The sequence below is a fragment of the Podarcis gaigeae genome, assembly GCF_964106915.1.
Source record: "Podarcis gaigeae genome assembly, chromosome: 4".
Lineage (NCBI taxonomy): Eukaryota > Metazoa > Chordata > Lepidosauria > Squamata > Lacertidae > Podarcis > Podarcis gaigeae.
Window position 1 is genome coordinate 6,190,155 of NC_139677.1, and position 22,873 is coordinate 6,213,027.

Genomic DNA, 22,873 nt, shown 5'->3' on the forward strand with positions numbered 1-22,873 from the left:
AGACACATTAGCCCAGCCCTAACCTAGAGTGCTGAAGTCAAGACTTCCTGCATAGTCTTCTTCCTTGATTCAGATTTATATAGCGTACAAGTGATACTGCCCTCCTGAGAGGTGTATAACATGAGTGCTATACACACAGGCTATAAAGCTGACCTACAGAAATGGAACCTCTATATGTTCCTGGAGTGAGTCAGTAGCAGAGACAGAGGAGAAAGCAAACATATTGTGTCAAGCGCATGTAAAGGGTTTCCAAGATCCTAGCTATGTTGCTATTTATTTATTTATTTAAACATTTCTACACCTCTGTTCCTCTGATCCCATGACAGTCTCCAATAATCAACAACAATGAAATCCACCCAAAGACAGTGGAAACTAAAAAGCATGAGCCAAAACAAACAAACAAACAAACAAACAATAGCACAAATAAATGTAACCCCTTTAAAAAAATCTGGATAAATAAGAAAGTCCTGGGAGAGGAGAGATGCCAGACCATCCCTAGAGGACTGATTTACAACCGTTGGCCTTGATGCTGGACTTCTGGGTAGGAGGATAAATTCCCAGGCTATGGTGCCTGCTTTTGTGCACCCCAGCCAGGATCAGGAGGAGGCAGGGGGCAGCAGTCAGGACAACTGCAGAGCAGATAAGACTTGTCCCATTTTCCTGCTCTATCTTTGCTGCTGCTTCTCCTGAAAGGAGAGGAGAGAGTCTGGATCATCCCTGGAAAATATGCCCACCACTGATTAACAGCAGCTGGCCCGAACATGGGACTTCTGGCTGGAGTGCAGAGATTAAAAAAACAAACACACTGGGTTGATGTCAATGATTTTTGAATTAGTGATAGGTTGTCTGTGTTTTTGTTTTTATCTGCTAGTTAAGAGTATTGTTTTGTTTATTGTTGGTGTACTGCTAATGTTTTTTGTTTATTAGCCTTGGGGAAGGGCTTGGGGTTTGTTGTATGGAATGGTAAAGTGTTATATGATTCCACGTCACCCCCTTTTCTACAGTATAATCTATACATGCATTTTCCCCAATTTAGGTCACTTGGAGTTTCTTTGGGAACAAACAGCTAATAAGTCTCATAAACGCATCATCATCATCTGGCATCAAAGGATTGTAGCACTTAGAGATGTATTCTTACCACACAACTGAAGCTAGGGAGTTTATTCCAAAGCTTGGCACCATTACAGAAATGAGCCTCCTTACAAAAGTAGGTTCTCCTGAGATCTATTGGATTTCAAGGTCAAGCCCTCTTCAAGCTTTCTTCTAATCTGGGGCTTTTAATTTCAAAGGGGTCCTGTGTGATACTTCCATACGCATCAACCTCCAGTGTATAAACAGCAGCTGCACGAAGTGAGAAGTCACCAGTAGAAAATCAGTCTGACAGGTTCAGAGAGCTGCCTTCAGCTCACAAGATGGCAATGGTGTGTTGTTTTCCCAGATTAGTAGAATGCCTGATCAGAGTTTAAGTCAAGCAATAATCACAGAATCCATTAGTCCAGATGTTATATGACCAAAAGAGCTTGCAAGGCTTTAGGTGGCATAGGTAAAGGTAAAGGGACCCCTGACCATTAGGTCCAGTCGTGGCCAACTCTGTGGTTGCGGTGCTCATCTCGCTTTATTGGCTGAGGGAGCCGGCGTACAGCTTTCAGGTCATGTGGCCAGCATGACTAAGCCGCTTCTGGCCAACCAGAGCAGCACACAGAAACGCCATTTACCTTCCCGCCAGATTGGTACCTATTTATCTACTTGCACTTTGACGTGCTTTCGAACTGCTAGGTGGGCAGGAGCGGGGACCGAGCAACGGGAGCTCCCCCTGTCGCGGGGATTCAAACTGCCGACCTTCTGATCGGCAAGTCCTAGGCTTTGTGGTTTAACCCACAGCGCCACCCATGTCCCGTTAGGTGGCATAGAACCTACATATATTAAATACTATGTTCTCTTATACCCCTTACAATCTGTTAAATCAAGCATGAGTGCCATCTTAAGCCCACCGTACAAACCTCATAAGAGTATAAGAAGAACCTGCTGGATCAGGCCAATGACCCATCTAATCCAACATCCTGTTCTCACAGTGCCAACCAATGGGAAACCGGCAAGCAGAATTCAACCACAGGAGTCTTCTTACTACCCCCAGTGGTGGAGTCAGAGCACAGCCATTATGGCTAGTAGGCATTGATAGCCTTCTCCTCCTTGAATATGTCTAAGCCTCTTTTAAATCCATCCGAGTTGGTGGCCATCTCAAGTTACAACATGCAAGACACAATAGTCATTTCCTCAAGGAATAGTCATCTTTTGAAGCAATCTCTAATGAAGAATTATGGGGACTCTCATCATAGGCGCCGACTCCATGGGGCCTGAGGGGGCCCAAGCCCCCTCAAAAATTCATTTGGGGGGGCTCAGCCCCCCCAATAATTTAAGAAAATTATAAGTTATATTATGCTTTGTAAAATCACAAAATTATGTTGGTATTTTTTATTTTCGTTGTTTGACGATAGTTACCTTTTAAAATACATTCAGTAATAAGTTAAAACAAAGCCACTCCCGATCTAGAGAGGGGGTGGGGTTGCGGGCTCTCGACCCATCAACAATCTCGCGGGGCTGGCGTCAGCCCCGCGAGAAGCGGGGATTCCCCCTAGCTCATTAATATTCACCGCCCACGGCGGCAGCCAATCGGCTGCCGCAAAGGGCGGGCCCTCACAGGTTCACTTAAGGTCGGGGCAGCCCGGGGCTCGCCCCTTTCGTTCCCCCAGCAGCAGCGGTTTGGAGGTCTTGGGCCCCCCCAATATTTTTTATAAGTCGGTATGGGCCCCCGCCCCCCCAATATTTTTTATAAGTCGGCGCCCCTGACTCTCATAAAGCTACTGTTCTTAGGATTCTTTGGAGCAATCCATGACAGTGTCCCTTTTCCTCATTGTCCTCATTTCCCCATAGCTTCTGTGCACAGGGCAGATTATAAATTGAAAACAAAGCGAAAGATAATGAAATCTGCATGTACCGTATTTTTTGCTCTATAAGACTCACTTTTTCCCTCCTAAAAAGTAATGGGAAATGTTTGTGCGTCTTATGGGGCGAATGCACGCTGTGCAGCTATCCCAGAAGCCAGAACAGCAAGAGGGATCGCTGCTTTTTCTGTGCAGCGATCCCTCTTGCTGTTCTGGCTTCTGAAATTCAGAATATTTGTTTTCTTGTTTTCCTCCTCCAAAAACTAGGTGCGTCTTATGGTCTGGTGCGTCTTACAGAGCGAAAAATACGGTATTCTATCGTGTCCAGAACTTCCGATGAGATATTTACACTTGTCTGGCAGTCACAGATTTGATCCAACTGACCTGTATTTCCCAGAGTACCTGGGAATATGGAATGATTATTCAACCCAGTTACCCTGATCAGCCAACAGATAAACAAATAAAAGTGTGACCCTATAAATGTCTCCTCAAAAGTGCACTCCATTGACTACATGAGGCCTGTTCCCAGGTAAGCGCGTATAGGATTGCACACATAGGATCAGATGGTTCAACCAGGAAGAGGGATAAATCTCCCTTCCACACAGTACTGAACTTACATCCTTGTATTTTTTTTTTATCTGCTTCAACTTTCCTTTCATATTGATCAGGATGTGTTCTCTTGGATACTATAAGCACAGTGAATCCTTAGATACATCATTATGCTCCACAGCTTGGCTTGCTTCCATAGAAACAGAGATAACACTGTTCTACAGCAGAACATTTTTGAAAGGATTACGTTTCCATTCCTTTTTTTAAGGGGAAAAAACCTAATGTAAATGGACAGCCTAAGGAAATACATAAAACTGCACTTCACTGTTCATCTCACTGAGTGGGGAGGGCCAAACAGCAATTTCAACAAAAAAAGAGGAAGCAGGTGAATCCTGCATTATTTGCACATTCAACTCCTTGCTAAAAACTAAGTGAGAATTTAATAGTAGAAGGGGGGAAAATAATAAAGTTTCTTACACAGGCTGTTGATCTTCAGTGTATGCTGGTACAGTACCTTCAGATACCAAAGCTGAGTGGTGAGTAATGGGGAGAAATGTATGGAAAACTACCTGCATGTACAGCTGTGCCTCCACAATTTCTGTAGTTTGCCTCCAGCAAGTCTGTAGTTAGTGCAAGGAAAGCTGAGCTATGAAACTCTTTACCACAAAGAAAATATCATTCCTTTTATGCATAAGCCACTGTGGACATACTCCAGAGCTAGACTGGTCTGCCCCATATTACAAGCACAATATTTTTCTTTGGCTAGAGAAATCCAATCAAATATGCTGCAGTACAAGGAGGTGGGTATTGTCAGGTGTAGGCACAATAAACAAAGAGAAAACAAGTAACATTCAGGAAAGCGTGATTGCTTTGCAGTTCATATTCACCGCTGCTCTTGCAGTAAAATGAAAAACAAACACTTTGAGTTGTATCTTCCCAGTAGGAATGTGACAGACAAGAGTGACTGATAAGGCAAATATCATGCTTATGTGTGTAATGGCGGAAACCAAAGAAGCAGTATCCTGATGAAATCATGTAACACAAGTACATAATTTCAGGGGAAATCTACTGTCAGCAAGAGAAACAAATGCTGTATCCTGCTACTACTACAGCCTCAAAATGGTATCACCTTGTAAATAAATTGCAGCATTGTTTTAAGAAGCATAAAGCATAAGTCACAGAAGGATGCTGAAGGCATGGAGCAAAATGATAAGCATGGCTGCGACAGATGTGACTGTTCCAGGGTCATTATTGGATAGTGCCCATGATGAACAGACTTCCACACAAATACACACCAAATGCACAAATAACTTTTGGTTGTAAAGGTTTTGAATGTAAAATGCTATTTTAAAGTTTATGTATGTGACAACATGGGTGCATACACACATATTTAGCCATGTAGTACCTAGGTGGCAAACTAGCTGAACCAGAAGCCACTAAAAATTATATCTGACCAGTTTCTCAAATCCATTTATCCTCTATTGTAGTTGTGTTCAGAAAGCTCTGACACCAATTTGCTGAACTCATCTGGTAGTACAAAATGTTCACAAACATTCTATCTGCTTGGGGAACAAAGCTATTTACAGCCCAGGTTTTTATGAAAGAAGGGAAAGCTGCTGGTTGAACTAGACTTAAAACATTGCAACATCACTAAAAATAATATGTTTTTGTTAGTAATGTATATATGGTTTCAGTTACCATTGGTAACTGATTTCCAAAAACCTTTATTTCATACATGCCACTTGCACAAACCTAGATCATTGTGATGCACACCAAGAGTAATGTCTCTTGAATTAATCTCAATTAATTTGTGGCATTAGTTTCAATAGTATTTAGTTATGACTAATGGTAGCAAGACTGAGGCCATTAAATACTCTGGAATACACTTTGGTCAGTGTAATTAATAGGGACTCAAAACCCTTCATTATCTCCTGTTAAATCAGAACCTGATAATCACTGAGTAAAATTTAAGGCTGATTATTATTTTGCCTTTGAGTAGCATCACTTAACATGTTGTTAAGGTTAATATTTCCATTGTAATAGGTTCTTGTTTAACGGTGACACACCTGAAGTGAACTTAGATTTATATCAAAGATAACATATAGGCAAGTACTCCTATGGAATTCATCCATCTGATTCTTAAATACCCCCAAATGTGCAACTTTTATAATTTTGCAGGGATATAACCATCTCTACATTGCTACTCTTATCAGAACTCATGGCCTCTCTCAGAATTTGTTAGCTGTTTCATTTGAGGAGGAACCTCTAACTTTGCTTTCAGTTTTGCTTCGAGCAAAATCTGAATACAAGTAAGGATGTTTGGGACTATCCAAGAAGTCTTGCTAGCATTGTTGAAAACATGTTTTGTTTTCTTCAGAATTATTCATATGGTAACCTGAAGACCCCTGTCTCCACGTCACATTAGCTTTTGGTGAAATTTCAGTGGCATCTCCTGAATGTTGGTATAATATGATTTTAAGAACCATCCTGCATGAGCCTCCAATCTGCCTTAAGAGATAGAATGACAGATAGAAACACCATTGCTAGGTTCTAAGCCAATATGGTCACTGTTTGGTATCACCAAAAACCCTCTGTGTCTCTCCATACCGTGGTAGGGACATGAAAGTTTGCTTTGCATCCTAGCCTCTATTGATCCTTGTTTTATTTGCATCCTTGTTCTATTGATCAAAAGTCTGCAGGGGCTTACTCAGTCACTGATTGGCTGTTTGATTGATATCACACTGGTGAGAAGGTCTTCTTTTAGATTTTTTATCCAATGAAACCTTTGTGTGTTTCCCATCTCCCAGACTATTGACTACTTAATAAATGAGGCTGAAATAGTTCTACAAATTTCTCTGCTTATTTTTGTGTGTGTGTGTGTGTGTGTGTGTGTGTGACTGGTATATTGTACATGAATCATGCCCTAGCATGTTACATATGTATGACCCAAGCTTCTCCAATGTGACCTCATTATAACATGCATGAAACCCTTTCTTCCAATTTACTGCACCTATGCCTGTTTTTTTTTTATCCTGCTACAAAAAATACTGTGAATCAGGGCAGTGTACCTACCTCATGTTCATCATATCAGCTCCTTTTAGTAAACTCTACCCTCCAAGCAAACATTTTGCAATGCAGTATGACTACAACAGCTGTATTGCATCCTGATCCCAAACACTGGGCTGATTAATCCATCTGCAGTGCCAATATGACATTGCTAAAATGGCAACATAATGTCACGTTTTGTGCTTTCCCTCATCCTGAGCACTTATTTCCTGGCACAGCAAGTCTTAGGTTCAAGCTGTTAGCTTGTTTGCAAAATGGATTTGTGGGAAGAAATTGGAGGGAAGAGAGTCAGCTTAGTGATGCATCGTTGGTGTGGCATCTGGCACTGTGGAACTCTGATCCTAAACACATAATGGAGAAACAAATCTGACTAGAGCAATGCTCTGCGCTTTCAAGTAATGTCTGCAGGGGTTGGGTGGGAATAATGATATTTAGAATGTGAGGCTTTTTCTGACGCAGCTAGAAAAGTGCTAGAAAAACTTTGCCTACTTAATTTCTTTGTCAAACTACTGTTAAGAGTGCAGGGAGAAAAGATGGAGAGCCCTTAAAAACAATAATTCTAGTGGAAAAGGAATACTGATTATTGTGCCGCTTGGTGGGTAAATGCCATATTTCTTCTGTTTGTTGGTTATAGTTTGGTAGGATTTGAAATTACTTTACAGTAAAGGATTTCAAATGTCTACTTATGAATAGGAAATTGAGAACAATGACTAATTATTGTTGGAACAGTGAATATGTCATAAAATTGGAGCCAGCACTCACTGGAATCAATATGTGCCTTTCCATTAACATCAGCCATGTCACAGAAGGTTGAGAATTATAATTTCCAATGGATTCTTTTTTTAAAAAAGGAAAAAATGAATGGAAGAATTATAGCATCCTTGAAACATACAGAAAAGAAAACTACTGAATATCAAGACCCTGCTTTCAAAAAGAAAACCTCAGTGATCTTGACACAAGCAGTTAATCTTCAGTACCCACAGTTAATGATCTGTACTTGAACGTTAATGTTCTGTACCCAAGCCTAATTGGGATAACTTAGCATAGCTTGGGAGAGAATCATGTATTTAATGTAAATAATGGAGCTGGCCTACATTCGAAGGACCACTTCTCTTTTTCAGCTGGTATGCTGCCTTCCACTTTTTCTTCATTGCACAATAAGAAACCAACTCGACACATTCAATTGGGGAACCTGCTTGGTTACGTGGATAAAGTCCTCATGCAAATGTTTCTGAGGGAGAAATCTTATGCACAAGAAGCTGGCATAAAGGATGTTCTCCTTCATGGAGAGCATGTGTTGCGGTGGGGTCTGACAGGCCACCCCTCTGTTGCTGGGTTGGATCGTTTAGATGGCCATTGGCAGTGATTGGGCTGTTTGGGTTACTGGGCAAATTTTGATGTTGCCAATTTGTGGGATGGACCAAAAGTTTTATAACACAGGGCACGCAGCATTGAACGTTCTCTTTTGCTGTGTGCACCGGATCACCCACCCACCCTCCCTAATCTAGGGCTTTTGCATTGACCTTGCTATGCTTGTCATGGGGTCATCAGCTTTTGGAGCAGGGGCCTGGTAGGAATTTTGTCCATCTGGCCGATTGGCTGGGCCATTTGGCTTTTGCCTACTGCGTAGCAAATCGTCACAACTTGTAAGGTTGCGGTTAGGCATTGGTTATCAATTGGTTGGAGGAGGGATAAGGATTGGCTGAGCCTGCCCTTCCAATGCTGCTGTGGAAGGGAATTCCGTTAAAGGAATCCAGGGGCTTGCCATGCTTTTGTCTGAAGCCCTGGCATGGGGCTTGGGCCGCACAAGCCACTGGGAGCATGCGGGGAGAGGTGAGGATCTGGTGCCCGGCTCCATTTTCTCCCCAATATTGTTTTCCCTTACTGGCTTTTGCTGGAATCCGGAAGTCAGTTCTGTCCCCAGGCGGGGACAGATAGCCGGAACCAATGCCTAAGCAACCACTCACATGTGTCTATTTAAATAAAGTTGTGCCCAAAATTATGCCAAAAACCTTAAACAAAAATTCTGTGTGAATTGTGATTTATTTAGGGAGTGGCTTGGGGACCTCGACACGCAAAGCAGACCAGGGTAAGTTAACCTGCAATGGTGTCACACCATTTCCAAACCCTATTCATCCAAGAGCCTCATGCCGCTGCTCTGCCTACAACTGGTACAGGCAAAACAAGTCTTTAAGACAGTATTTTATGCTGGGTTGCCAGGTCACATGACCGAGCTGAATGGGCTCAGGATCTAACCTAGGTCTCCCCTCTCTGGTTCTGCTCCCACCTTACACCGGCCTCTGCTCTGCTGCACAGCTCCAGCTGAGCTGGGATAAGTCAATGATGCTGTTGTATCATCAACTGAGTCAGGATTGGGAACCTAAGGCCAGGAAGCTCCTTGCTGAGCTGGAGATCTGCTGCATCCTAAGCTGCTCATCCCAATGGGTCTTGCCATAGGATTGCTCGCTAAAATAGTATATTTTATTCCTCACTATGGCCATTTCTTCAAATAAACCAAATGCTGGAACAAGGCATGACCCTCAACCCCGATTCCTAGCTCTGCTCTTAGTTCTCCCAAGCTGAACTTTTCCTTCCCTCCTGATGCAGGAACTGTGGTTTGAGGCAAATGTGGGGAAGAGGAAAGTTCCTTCCTCCCCACTCTCAAATGCAGCTCTTGGTTTGAGAGGGAAGTGCCAGACACATATTGCTTCTTACCCACAGTACTGGAGCTGCTCTTAGGAAAGACCCCACTTTTGCTCATGGCATCCCTAATCTTGATACAGTGGTACCTTGGTTCTCAAACTGGAAGTCCATTCCAAAGCATTCCAAAACCAAGGCACGCTTTCCCAAAGTAATGCAAAACGGATTAATCCGTTCCAGACTTTTAAAAACAACCCCTAAAACAGCAATTTAACATTAATTTTACTATCTAATGAGACCATTGATCCATCAAATTAAAGCAATAATCAATGTACTGTACTATAAAATAAATCAGACAGTATTGTAGATGATAAAAATTAAAATTATTCCCCCCCCTTACCTGCACTGATGATAGCTCTTATCCATTTCCACAGTCACACAATCAATCAATCAATAGCTGGACTGGGTTTCACACAGTCACAAAAACAAATTAACCGAAAAACCCCCTCAAAAAAAATAATGCAAAATAAATAGCAAAAACAAAAGCGCCAAAATTAATCCATTCCGGAAGTCCATTTGACTTCAAAACCCAGTGTGCAGCTTCTGATTGGTGCAGATGTCCCAGAAAAAATAGCCAACAGCCATATCGGACGTTCGGCTTCCGAAAAACGTTCAAAAACTTGGACACTTACTTCTGGGTTTTTGGCGTTTGAGAACCAAGGCGTTTGAGAACCAAGGTACCACTGTATTGTGGCAATTCCTTGCCAGGGGAAGTGAGCAGGTTTTGTCTACATATACAAAGTTTTACATGGGGCTTAAGTTGCCAGGCATTTTGGGCTTGTCCACACTTCAGCTTCCTCCATGCCTGGAAAGCACATGTCCGTGGAGCTTTCTGCTTGTCCTGTGCCTTATGCTACGCAGTAGGACCACAACTTATGTGGGGGTTATGTTACTGGAGGTTGAATGCAAAGGCAAAATTGCACAAGGTTAGAATGACCCCTAGAAGCACCCACACCGTCCATGATCTCGTGTGACTGGGGCAGTCCAGTATCTTGCAGGAGCCTCTCACAGCCAGGTGAGCAAGGCAGAGGGCTTAAAAATAATCTATACAACAGGGAAACCCTTTGCAGAAAGAGCTTTTCAACCCTCCGTCTTGTTCCAGGGCTCTGGGGTGGTCACACAAGGCCTCTGGAGGCTCCTGCAAAATATTGTGAGAGCCTCCAGAGCCACATAAGCAAGGCCCTCCCACCCCCTTTTTATTTGTTTGTTTGTTTATTGGTGATCTGTGTAAAGCTGTGATCACATAAGTAAAATCTGCGTAAGTTGCAGTCCCACTGTGCTTTAAAGTGCAAGGGGCACCAATGGTGCATTCTTGTTGGACTAGTTTATCTAGTGCTGGGTTGGCGTAGTAGAGGAAAGGAAAATATAACGTATCCCTGCTAGATAGTCCCGTGATTGCAATTTGCTTTAGCTGTTTGTAATACTGAATTTTGCATTGCTGAAGCCCACCCTGGGACCTGCTGGTGAAAGGTGGGTAATACATGTAATTATTGTCATGAAATAGCAGTTATTTCACTGGACAGGGCTATGTGTATCTCCAGTGATTACCATTAGCTGATAGAGCCGAGCTATAACTCTGATAAAAAATAGTCAATAAGAGTAGAAAATGAGCTGTCCTAGATTATTTAACCTCATCAACAATAACCTGAGTTTAAAAGTATGAGCTCTTTCACTGTGATATCTGACTAACTTGGAGCCAGTGAACTGACATCAGGCTATTAATTAGTATTTAGCTCCAATCTTTACAACACTGGTGCATGACTAAAACTATCCAAGACTTTCATTGAATTAAGAGAAGACACCTGCCTAACAGCTGCAAAACAAGGTATAATGTCTATGAAGTTAATATTTGTGAGGGAGAAAACAGAAGGCACAACTTCTGTAGTGTTAAATCTTCATTAAAAAGAATCTGTAAACCTGAAATATTATTTAATTGTACATGTGATATCCAGTTAGTTTTTGAGTGATATAATTTTGCTGCCTTGTGTCAAGTCTGGACAGCTGCTCACTACCGTGGACAGCAATTCTCTTTTAAATTTTCTCTTCACCATTTATACTGCTTGAACTCTGAGCATACCCAACTGTTTTGCCACTGTTCTCTGGGTTGCTGTTAATGAGTTTGAAGGAGAAATGCAGTCATGTCCTATGCATAATTATGTATATATCCAAGTATGTTGTATTTCTTTACTGACTTTACTTTTTTGCTTCGGGGGGCACTTCTTGCAATATATTTTTAGGTATACAATAAACTCATGTTACAGTTGCATGTGGAACATACTGGGTCAATGTGAGATGGCACAATATAGATTGATGAATATACCGATATACAGGCAATGTCTGATTTGCAAGGAGGTTGCATTCCTGGTCATCACTTGTGTTGGTGGAGCACACATAAGCCTCTCCCACCTTCTTCTGGGTCTGAAAATGGCCTGCATGTTCACAGTTGTGCATGCTTTGAACGCGTGCAAAACAGGGTTGCCTATAAATATCCAGTAGTAGGGGTTTGCTGCAGCTACCAGTTCATAGCCATCTTCAAATATCTAAAGCACTGTGACATGGAAGTTGGAGCAAGCTTGTTGTCTCTTGTTCCAGAGGGTAGGAGCCAAACCAATGGATCCAAGTTACAAGCAAGGTGATTGTGACAAAACATCAGAAAAAAACTTTCTGGTAGTAAGAGCGGTTTCTCAGTGGAATGGACTCCCCTCAGAAGGTTATAGACTCTCCTTCCTTAGAGGTTTTGAAGCAGAGGTTGAATGGCCATCTGTCATAGATACTTGAGTTGAGATTCCTGCATTGCAGTGGGTTGGACTAGATGAGGTTTGGGGTTCCTTCCATATCTACAATTCTATGATTCATGACATACCTAGTTTTTGCAATCTGGTGATACATGAAAAGCAACTTTTCCTGGAATTGAGATACAAAATTTCATGTAGTTTCTTCAAACTTGGGAAACTTTGCAGAAGAACGCTTTGTGTAATAGGCATTTGCTTTTGGTATAGCAAAATATATTTTATTCCACCATAAACTAATTAGTTTGCCCCAACCCACAGGTCCTTGGGAGCAGCTGCTGAATGTGATGATTTCTCCATCTAACAGATGGTTGGTTTTTTCAGCTTTGACAATGCTGATCAGGGAACACAGGAAAGGAGGTATCTGGAATAATGCAAGCAAACAGGCAACTGACACTGTCAAGAGTCCACAACACCAAGCCTATTTATCTAACTAAACATAAGAGTTTGAATACAATGATCCTGAAACAGCCATAATCATAGCAGAAGGCACTTGCAGAGAACTAGTTATATCTAACTACAATGGGCTTGAATATGAATGTGAAATTAGGACTGTGCCTGTTCTTCTTGAAAGTCTTTTGGCTCCCCTTACAATTCCTAAGTTGCTTCATCTGAAGAGTGTCCAGAATAAACTTGAATTTCACTGTAGGTGACATTTTGGTGGAAACTATGTCAATCCATGCTTCTGTTTTCATATCAACTGTGAGGAACCCTGCTTCTGCAGGTGGAACGCAGTTTGTTCATGCAAAGTAGCCTTTTACTTAAGTGTGGGGTCACTTATGTTTCATGAACTGATTCAGCATTCTTTAAATAAATAAATAAATGGTAATTAATTGAGCAACTTATTTTGAATTTGCTATGAGTTACTGAATTGGAATTTAAAGAAGCTATCACTTGCAGATTTTCCCTTGTGATATTATTAGGAAACAGCAAACTGAGTACTTTATTTAAATAATGAAATGTCATTGTTCAGTAGTAAAGGTCACTCTGCTGTTATGTCTAATGCACACCAAACAAGATCCTATTTTGATCTTGCTTTCACCAAAGTTAATCAGAATTAATTCATTTTAATTTACTCAATGCAAATTGGCACTGAATAAATGAATTTATATCATAGAGATGGTTGTGGTGTACATGAGAGGCCCAACAATGATTCTCTCCATGTTGATGTTTGGTCTCAAAAGTAGCACTGACTCTCCATGCAACTTCAAATGTGATGGTGCTACACAAGTGCCCCAAGTTCTCCCACACTTCAACCATGCCCAGATTTTACACCATCCAACATGAGACAACACAAACACATCCATGATCTTGCAGAATATGCATGTTGGAACCAGCCAATAATAAGAAACACAATATAATATAGTGGTTAGAAAGTTGAACCTGAACACTGATAGCCAGGGTGAAAATCTAGACTCAGATATGAAGCTCATCTCACCTCGAGCTGTGAGAAATGTGGAGGGAGAAAACCATATATACCACTCTGAGCTCCTTGGAGGAAATATATACAGTAATAATGACAATGATAATTGAGAATAGTAATCTCAATTAAAATCAATGCTAAATGTTTGCATGGTGGCTTGTAAAGGCATAAATTATGGCAACTACTTAAAAAAACACCAGGGTGATAATAATGGCGGTGGTGATTTATCAATTACATGGTATTAACCTAGAAATGCAAGGTAGAAAATGTTTGGGGAAAGTTTGGGAGTTTACTTTGAATATCTTTTACTTTACTTTCTTTTTTTTTGACATTTATAGGCACATTAGCACAGTATGTTCTTATGAAATTAGCAGATAGATATAATTTATCTGTCTTCCAGGAACTGCAGAGTAATCAGGCATCAATAGATTTACGGACTAAGAGTCGCTGTGAGAGCTAGACAAAAAGATTCCTCTCAAATTAACTTCTCCCCATGTTCCTTATGTTAAGTATGATGGTATCATTGACATTCTAATTATCAGAGAGTTCCATCTGCAATATAACACTCTATATCATATTTTAAGTAGTAAAAAAAGTTATTGAGTGCCTTATGGATGGGCAGCAGTTCATCTATTCTTTATACCAGAGTTTTCTGCCAAGAAAAATGAACAATAGAAGAATAATTCAGAACAAAATGTCCTGACCTGGAATTAATAAATTGGTCACAAAATACTTGTATATTAACAGCCTTTGTATCCCATAGCCTGTCTCTCTCCCTTTGCATATAGAAATATTTTTTCCCTAGAATGAGAAAAAAACCACACCAAACAGTTCAACGTTCTACATATCGGCTGGATTCTTGTTAATGCAGGAAGCTACAACACACATACATAGATTTCAAGCTATTATGAGGTCAGTCGTGTTTAAATCTGACCTAACAAATGAAGAACACATATTACAAAACAATTTGAACTAATGCTGAAGTGCCCAGTTGTATGAGTTTATATGGAAGGAAAATACCAACATGACTTCTTCACAAAAGGCCAGGTCTGTACATCTTACTATCTGCCCCATCGAATGCAGCCCACCCAAAAGTTTCCAGTGAAACCATTTTGTAACAGAATTCTTCTTGCAAGATACTGAACTGTCAAACAAAATATTAGCTGGCAATATGGTATGCAAAAGGACATCATTTTTTCACAAACTAATCTTTATAGCATGGATTGATTGGGCTTAAATGTTCCCAATAAATAAAATAAATTTACTTACTATGTTTAGGAGACTTTAGGACCCTGAACCACAGCAGAAAACATAAACCTGGTATGACTCATTCCAAGTGGTCCCCATCACAAGTACAGACACTCAGAAAGTGATTGAATAAGATTTTGCCACTGGCTTTTATCAAAGCTGGCAATGCAGTACAAAGGTCTTATCATATTACATGCTTTTGAATTACATTAATTGCCTTTTTATCATATTAGCCAACTCCCCTCTTACTAATACCATGTGAAAGCCAATAATAGGCTAAAACGTTTAAAGGCTTATTTGCATCCTTCAAGTGATCAGTGGGGTCCCTCCCCCATTTCAACAAGGATATTAATGCTCTTAGGCCATATGTAGTCAAATACCTTTCATCACATATTAGCTGATTGTGAAATTCATCAAAACAAAAGGCAGATCCAAATTTGGTATACATGTTCTCATCCTTTAAATCATTTCTGAAAAATTAGAGGCTTCGCCATAACGAAGAATGCTCCCCCCCCAAAAAACACAAAGCTCTCGTTCTAAATTAAATACATGACTGAATTAACCTTTCAGTGATAGCCAATATTAGAATTCTGACTGATCCAGAGTGGCGTCTTCCAAGGGAAAACAAATAAATAAAAAATAATCCGACGGAAGAAAATTGATAGCACCAGACACAATCCTATACTCCTTTGCGACTAAGTTCTGCCTCGTAGCACATTTCATATTATAGAAACCGAGAGGCTAGAAGTCCCCTGAGCATGTTAGTCATCAAAAGGCTGTAGGGCTCTCTGGCAGCACTCCCTATGACACATAGATGACTGAGACTTAGAGGCCTGTTATGTCTGTAGGTTTCCGAATTCTGGGGAAGCCTACATAGAGAACATATGCTTCCTCACTGCAAAGATCCATACTAATGGGTCACCAGGGGCTGAAACACAGCTTCATAGCCTTTTTAATCACATGATGCTTCTTAACATGACAAACCCATGTTCTAGTAGTCACTGAATATGTACTTGTTTGATCTGCATAATTTTTCTCCAGAAACTATTTGGCTCTCTATTTAGGTCTTGCTATCGTTAAGATGGCCCACCAAATTTGCAAAACAGAGGTTTGCTCGCATGTGCATATTAATGACTTCCAAGTGCTGACTTGCATGTATGACTGTGTCATAATTGCACACCAAACAACACAGATAGAATTTTGTATCACTGTCCTGTAGGATTCGCTACAGGAGTGAAGACATCATGTAATGAATTTCCCTATTTGTGGTAAGGGCTGGAGAAAGGCGCAGCGAGGTGGCCCTCACTGAGTCAGTGGGTTCTACGAGAAGACTCTACAGAAGGGTGGATGAGAATAAAACATTGTTTCCTCTGACTGGACGTGTTTCTGCAGGGTCTCTAGAAAAAGTCTTTCCCATCACTAGAAGTGTCAGGGACTTAAACTGGGATTTTCGCCTGTCCCTTACCACTGAACCACGAAAACTCACCAGTCCTTCACATGAATATACTATGTAAAATCTAAATCTAAGATCATTTCAAAGTGGAAGATGTTAATGTTGCATTCTTTGAGCAAAGTTTTATAAACTGAGGTCCACTTTTCACTACAGGGAAGACAATAATCTGCTTATTAGTATGATTCTGAATATCTAGTACAGCTACCATGGGAATTCATAATCTACCTCTGTTATGATTATTTTTTAGGTCTGCATTATTTAATCCCTGTTGCACTATAGTATCCAATGCCACCTAAATGGGCAGAGAGATTTCTTACCCAACCTTCACCAAAAGGCCCCAGTGCGGGTTCCAGCAATAGAACAGACAAACCTTGATCTGGACAGTATTATAATGTCAAACTCCAAAGTTTCTGCTATTTATCTTGCTTCCAGATATAGTGCATAATGCTCCTGCAAATTACTAGTATCTGATTTGACGATAACTAGTTGGGTCCCAGAGAGACTCACCCATACTCACTCATTACCACATTAAGAATTCATATTTACCCTTCCTGAACCTTTTGGTTGCTTAGCAGAAACGTTAACAAAAGCAGTCCAAATCCCCAAGCACCCTTGCCTGGAAAGATTAATAATAATTCATTTTGATCAGAATGAATTCAGTTGGCTAACGGTGGTTTCCATGGTAATCAGGTGGAAAAGCAGATTTCATCAGTTGTAAGACATCATTAGAATTGTCCTGCACTTCTAATTATGACTTGTAGGGCTGGCTTTTACATACTGTAACTAAGAGGCACACAAAGAGACAGCTTTCAGCCGGAAAGTGTCCACCAGGAGAGAAATTAGAGTTTCCCCCTTCTAATCAATCAGGACAACTAACTTTTTCTCTTCTTTCTTTCTTTCTTTCTTTCTTTCTTTCTTTCTTTCTTTCCTTTTCCTAAGCTATGAATATTTGTAAATTAGGGGATTTTTGCCAAAGGATTTCATATGGACCACAGCTGAGAAACAGCTACAATAAAGCAAATAGATCTTTCTGTGGTAATAATTACACACACTCTCTTAATACAAAATCATTTGCCTTCTGAAAGCTATCATACTCCCCACCCAGAGCTCTTACATCTGTCCTGACAATCTCAGGTTGATTAGGGAAGTGAAATACCAGTCCTAGATAACCTTGCTCACTCAGTAGCCACCTTCCTTGTCTCCTTTGATCTCAAGTAACAGATCTAATGAGACCAAGTTCAAGAAGGTACTCTTTTCTAAAATGTGTTCTCACACACCATCACTCAAAGCTGAACACATACAAACAGGAAGATGAAAGAGCCAGTCAAGAGTCTCAGAGTCATACAAATTAGAGCTTGCCACAAATATTTCACCTTAGGAAAAACTCAATATGAACTTGGGAGATTCCTCCTCAGGCAAAACATCTAGGGGATTTTGAAGGAAGCCAAAAGGATTTCTAGAAAACTAACAAAGTTTCCTGACACAGGAGAAACATCTCCATACATCCAGTTACAGATAGGTAGCCGTGTTGGTCTGCCATAGTCAAAACAAAATACAAAAATTCCTTCCAGTAGCACCTTAAAGACCAACTAAGTTGTTCTAGGTATGAGCTTTCGTGTGCATGCACACGAAAGCTCATACCTAGAACAACTTAGTTGGTCTTTAAGGTGCTACTGGAAGGAATCTCCATACATCTCTAGGATATATCCAAGTTTCAGTGAATAAGTTTGCTTGTTGCTACAAACGTCTTATAGCCTCATATTCATTTTTGCAATTAGGGGAAAACATACAAGAAAATTTGATGGTTCGAGATTTTGGGATTCAGAACAAACTAGAAAATACAGCCCAACAACATCCTAATGGGGTCAAATGGGCAAAGGTTAAAGTATGCTCTTGATACAGAAATCTGTTCATAAAGACAGATTAATTTCCTTCTCCTAGTGCTTATTTCTGGGTGATCTCTGCCCCGGGATCTCTGACATAGCCCACTTGCCATTGGTATGGATCCAGAGATGTTGCTTTGCTTCAGTGCACAGTAAAATAAATATTAATTAGAAGCAGTAAACAGCAACTCCTGAGATTGAATCAGATTGCCTCAGAAATTAGCCAAGCAATTTTCCAAAGAATGGGAAAATAGGACCACATATTTCAGATCTGCTCCAAATTTGGTTTCAATCTGGATCTCACCCAGATAGGACCTCAAATCTCATCCTACCTACTCACCCACTCAGCCCAAAACCTACTGGCAAACCTATTAGATCTACCAGCACAAGGGAGGTTTGTAGTAGGGGGGGTTGCCAGCTGAACCTGTGCTCATTTTGGGCTATGCTGGCCAAAGCCCTTATCCCAGCTCAGTCAGACACACACACAGTGTGTGACTCTTCCATACTAGCTCAGCCAAGGCCAGGTTAAGTCCCAAAACAATGTTCTCTAGGGGAGTAGTGGGGATAGAAAGGGGATCAGACTTACCCCTATTCAAAACTACATTCAGTTTGGTCACATGATGTAGCAACTCTATTTTAAAGGCCTGTTTTCCCTCTGGCAGGCTTGCGGGCTCAGTTGGCGGTAGCCCTGCTAATGAACGCAGTTTGGAATAGGAGCATAATTTACCCCAGTGCAACTTCCACTGGCTTCCTATAGCTCGGGAGGCTCTGCTTATTAATTTGCTGGTGAGTGCGAAGACGATAGCTGGGTTGATGTGTGGAGGTGGGGTTTGTGGCATGCTGACTGAGAACTGCAGGATGGAAATATTTCTCTAGCCTTGAATTAAAACCCAACAGCACCAATAACTTTTAGAGATGCGAAGTACAGGTACTGTCTTCACCATCATTAGTGTGCCCAGAATTAGTCTTATCAAATGCTGCTTGGCTGCCCCTATGGTACACCTAAGACAAACCTCCTCCCAAATTCACTTCGAATGTTGCTTTTAGGTAAAATTTAAGTGGCAACTCTGATGCTACAGCCAACAGGTGATTCAACAGCAGCAGGAACTATTTTCGCAAATTTGTGCTGTCAACATCTCAAGTGCTTTTTATTTTCTTTAGAAAGAAAAAAATTATCAGAAACATCCATTAAGAGAGCTTCATTGCAGTGCCCAGCTGGTTCTCAAGCATAGCGGTGGCCAACATATGATGCGCATGCCAAATCAGCACTTAATCCTTATTTTAATGGCAAATTCAAGTGTTGGCTGCTGCCTGTTTAGAATACAAATTATGCTCACAAAAAAGAAAGCAGCTGTAAATAATTATATAAAAGACATTTCACTGAGACAGGCTGTATTTCAAATATGGTGATGTATTAACAAGAAGCAATCTCTACAGTTCTTCTTTTGCTTCCCTAGAGGAGAAACAAAACAAAACAAAACAAAAAGATGGTGGCTACAGCCCAGATATTGGGATCCTGGATTTCTTTGTAATTCAGGAAACAAACATAAATTTTAAAAGGGAGTTAATAGACTTTTGGGGACCAATCCAAAACAGGAGCCAAACAGTTGGCTAAACTCAATCCAGTTTTCGAACCAAGTTGCACATTTTCTTCCATTTGTTGTTATTCATATTTCCCCAGGTGGTTCATGAGAATCAGTAATGGCCACTTTTCCAGCTTTTGTGCAATGAATCAGCTGGCAGAAAAGAATAATAAAAACTGAGAAAATGGTATTGCTAAAACCTGAAGGCATGCAGTCAATTCCAGGTCTTCAGTTGTCCTTTGCGTCACTGTGCTCTCATTTTGCAATCGCATTGTGGAGATTGGTGAGATTCAGAAAGAAAGGAATTATTAATAATTGAAACATCATAATGGTGTCTAATGGCTATAAGTGCACAGGCTTTCATATACAGAGCTTGATGAGGAATTGCATGTGTAAATGGAAGGCAAGCACACAGTCCCCCAATACAAGCCATACATTATTGCTTCAGAAAAGCCGGATGCCTAATAATCAGCTCTTCGTGAGCTGGAGTAGCAGTGTGGATATTGTCCTCCCTGATGGCTGCTGTACAACTGATTTCTGCTTTTTGGAAGGAAAAAAAGATATTATAAAGTGAAAAGACAGGTGTTCTGTCCCTGCACATCAGAGACAACCCAATACATTTGGGTGTTTGTGATAGAGAGCAACCACTCACATTGCTGTAATTTGACTAAAGTTGTGGCCAAAATTATGCCAAAAACCTTAATTAAGAGTCAATTGTGTTTTTCTTTGGGGGGGGGGTGTCTTGGGGACCTCGATGCGCAACCCTATCTGAAGACAACTTACATTTGTAATTAATAAATTTTAAAATAACCAAAATAAATAATCTTAAAATATACACTTCTGCACTTTAATCTTGAATTTATTATGCAACAGGTCTTCAAACTCAGCTGTGAATCTCATCCTCCCAAATTATCTTACCCCAAACCCACTGAAACCCTTATCAAGTCCCAGTCTAAATATGGAGGTTTTCCTCACCCTTTAAATAGATATAGAAGCCACATCTTAAGAAAACTGTCAGAGGAAAATGGAGTTTCACATGACAAAGTCATTCCCAGAATTTCCACAGTCTCCAGTAGAACTGCAGGGTCTTTTTCTTCTCTCCTCAAAAGACACAGAGGTGAACTTCAGGGAATAATATCGTTCACCATACTCTGTGGAGAAGTCATTGCTATCCGTCTCACTTTTGACAATTTCACATTTGGTATCCCTTATATCTGAGGCTAGATGCAAAATGGTGCTTTATGTAACCAAAGGCCTGCCATCTGAGGTTGGAATATTAGGACTCCCAATTCACTAAGATGCTTCAATGCTGCAAACTGCTAACTTAATTCTACGGGTTCATCTCACCCTACTTGTGCATCCCAACCACTGCTCCTGAGGTTTGGAAGACTCTCCAGACCAGCATTAGACATATCACAAAACAGTTAGCAGAAATCAGCAAAATCCTGCGTACATGGAGAAGTGCTATAGGTATTATATGGGTGTCAGGGAACTGCCATCGGAGCCAGAGGTGGAGGGAAGGCTCCAGAGGGATGCCGGAGAGGGTCCCAGTAGGGAGAGAGGCAGCCCATCTGCTGGGGAAGGAAATCAGCGTAGCACCAGTGGAGAAGGGGGGCAGAAGGGGGAATCAGTGAGGGGGCTCCAGGACTCCTCGCCGGAGACCAGCGGGGAGAGCACGGGTCCTCCACTGCCCACACCCTCCCTGCACAGAAGACTTCCGCGCAGGGAGAGTAGGAGGAGACTTGGCGTCAAAGAACTTCTTTGCTGGAAGAAGTTCAAGAAACGCCCACTGACGAATTCTGCCAGCGATTGAGACAGCCACGGGTGAGTGGCTGTCCAGACAGAAATCTGAAGAAGTGTGCATGCACACGAAATCTCATACCAAGAACTAACTTAGTTGGTCTTTAAGGTGATACTGGAAGGATTTTTTTTTGTTTTGACTATGGCAGACCAACACGGCTACCTATCTGTAACCAGACAGAAAGGGTTCACCCAGGTAGCCCAGCCAGGTGTGGCGACGATTTACGCACGAGCAACCCCTAGAACCATTACAATGGGCAAACAAAAAAGGAAGAGGATGGAACAGTAGTCATTTTTTTTTCCCAGCCCCAAGGACAGCACTATATAATGACTCTTGCATGATGTCCATTCACTGACTAGAGGTATGGGGGGGGGACTGGAGGGGAGGACTTCTTGCATTGATTGCTTGGATAGGTCAGTTAGTAGAACATGAGACTCTTAATCTCAGGGTCGTGGGTTAGAACCCCACATAGGGCAAAATATTCCTGCATTGCAGGGGGTTGGACTAGATGACCCTTGTGGTCTCTTCTAAGTCTACAATTCTATGATTCTATGGTGGGGGGAATAATGGCACTGGCTTCATCTGAAGACAGATTCCTTGGAAATTAAAAGAACAGAACAGAACAGAAAATCTTTAGTGCGGCATTAACGCAGAAATAGGAAAAATCTCTAAAGGTTGAAAAGAGTTTGTGCATCTGTAATGCAGTATTAAACTTTTCAAAGCCAATTCATTAGCAATCAAAAGTCATAATGATCCAATGGATGTTTACAGGCATACAGAAATTGAGTTTGTGGCTTCTGTTCGGTTCATCTCAGACAAGTATCAGTTCTCATTCTTACTGGCCTCATCATTTACACAGCTAATACTGCATAAATAAATGTTCTGGCAATGTTGGCAGTGTCTGGAAGTTAGTGTGTAGACCACAAGGGGATATTAAAATACTATCCGGCTTGGTTTTGTTAGAAAGAGGGAGATACTTAATGGATAGCTCTAAAATTCATTCATGGAGCTCTCTAACACCAGTCCTCCATGTTGATATTTCTCCAGCTGAGCCGTTTCCGATGACACCACAAAATTTGTTTTCCACACAAAGGGTGTGGAAAATAAACTCTTGTCCTATGCACAAGGAGTGGGAGTAAAGCACGTTGATGTAAGTTACACCGGCATAAAGTTACACCGGATCCAAACCCAATAATAATAATAATAATAATAATAATAATAATAATAATAATAATATTTGTACCCCACCCATCTGGTTGGGTTTCCCCAGCCACTCTGGGTGGCTTCCAACAAAGATGAAAGATACACTAAAATGTCACATATTAAAAACTTCCCTGAACAGGGCTGCCTTCAGATGTCTTCTGAATGTCAGGTAGATGTTTATCACTTTGACATCTGGTGGGAGGGTGTTCCACAGGGCGGGCGCCACTACCGAG

The 22,873-nt window shown here is 41.1% G+C and overlaps 2 protein-coding genes across 9 annotated transcripts in view; both read right to left on the reverse strand.

The window, feature by feature from the left end:
- Positions 1–22,873, reverse strand: part of LOC310842696 (uncharacterized protein) — a 1,538,459-nt gene that overhangs the window by 685,547 nt on the left and 830,039 nt on the right. The window contains exon 5 of the mRNA XM_083734851.1: positions 9,282–9,612. The gene's annotated coding sequence lies outside the window, so the exon portion shown is untranslated. The remainder of the gene's footprint in view (positions 1–9,281; positions 9,613–22,873) is intronic.
- PCDH9 (protocadherin 9) overlaps positions 1–22,873 on the reverse strand; it is a 754,509-nt gene that overhangs the window by 72,675 nt on the left and 658,961 nt on the right. The window lies entirely within an intron of this gene.